The sequence below is a fragment of the Limulus polyphemus genome, unplaced genomic scaffold (assembly GCF_000517525.1).
Source record: "Limulus polyphemus unplaced genomic scaffold, Limulus_polyphemus-2.1.2 Scaffold472, whole genome shotgun sequence".
Taxonomy (NCBI): domain Eukaryota; kingdom Metazoa; phylum Arthropoda; class Merostomata; order Xiphosura; family Limulidae; genus Limulus; species Limulus polyphemus.
This window is the reverse complement of record NW_013666082.1, coordinates 512,815-514,242: the sequence shown is the minus strand read 5'-3', so window position 1 is coordinate 514,242 and position 1,428 is coordinate 512,815. Positions and strand designations below refer to the sequence as shown.

The window sequence follows — 1,428 nt, the reverse complement described above, 5'->3', positions numbered from 1 at the left end:
GTATCCTGAAGAAATTTAGACATTTTGGCAATAAAATAAGAAATAAATGCCTTTACTCTCCAAATAAAAAAAACAAAAACTTTTTATTTCAGCTATCGTTTCATCATAGTGGCTTCATCGGCTTGAAGACGGCTTGAATGGATAAAGAAGAAAAAACTTTAATGTAAGGTTAACATAACAGCAAATGTACAACGTTTCGACAAGGTTTTATCATCATCAAGTTTATTATTATATAGAGAGTGAAGTAGTTTTTTCTAACTTTGTCATTACTTTTTATTATTGTCGTTTGTGGTTGCAGCACAACTTGGCGTTATGTTCAAACCTGATAATGACTAAATGTTAACACATAGAGATGGTTTAATAAAACAAATAAACACACTGGAAGTTTAGTATAAAAAACAAGAGAAGTAGATAGTTGAGAACTGAGAAGTAGGAAGATAAAGATATATATATAAGTATGAGTAAATGATAATACTCACAGATAATTTATTCGTTGAAGAGAAATAATTAAACATATTATTTAGTATGGATAAACAGACTCATACATAGGTGAATACTTAGATACAATTGAGCCAATAGTTATATACAAAATAAAATAAGATATAAGTTGGATATAGGCAAATAATAATAATATACACTCGTAACTGAAAATAACTAATTCCTCCTAGCTCTTTCCCTTAGCTGTGATTTCGCTAGATAGTAGATAGAGCCAGTGGGAATCTCGTTAATCCATTCATGCGAGTCCCTAATTAGATGACGAGGCATTTGGTTAACCTTAACAATCATTAGAGAGTTATTCAGGAAGTTTAATTCCGAGAAATATTTAGGAAAATAGATATTTTAATAAACGCATTGTTAAAACAAAATTAGTTTAAAGCCGTCGTTTTGAAACAAAAGTTGGAATTTTAATAGATATGTAAATGTTGTACAATAAAATGTAACTGATACATTTATTTCATTTTATAGACGATATTCAAGCTGAATATAAACGATGCTTTAATCTGCTTCTTTTCGCTACTTAGAAGCTTAAATAATGGCTGCACGTAGAAGTAGAGTTATGTTAATAAATATCGTATCGAGCCATATCGAACATTTTCAAAGCTCACCAATTTATATTCAACCAGCATGATTGTGTTCTTTAATTAAACTGACTTTTAGTAGTAATATAAATAATTCATCTTACTGATGTCACAGTTAGCTTTCAACTATTGCATTTATTTTAGTAACACCGAACACGTGTCGTGAAAAACGTTAGAATCTGTTTTTTTTAAACAGTTATAATTTAAAGAGATTTCAATCTACTAGGACTTAAGCCTTATAATCATACATGAATATCACCAAAAAACGAGAATGGATGGTTTGAATGAATCACATTAAGTAATAAAATGTATTGGTGTTTGTTTGTTTGTTTGTAGCTAAGCACAAAGC

At 29.2% G+C, this 1,428-nt stretch overlaps 1 protein-coding gene across 2 annotated transcripts in view; it reads right to left on the bottom strand.

The window, feature by feature from the left end:
- Window positions 1-1,428, bottom strand: part of LOC106458487 (irregular chiasm C-roughest protein-like) — a 134,343-nt gene that overhangs the window by 5,485 nt on the left and 127,430 nt on the right. The gene's annotated exons all lie outside the window — the stretch shown is intronic.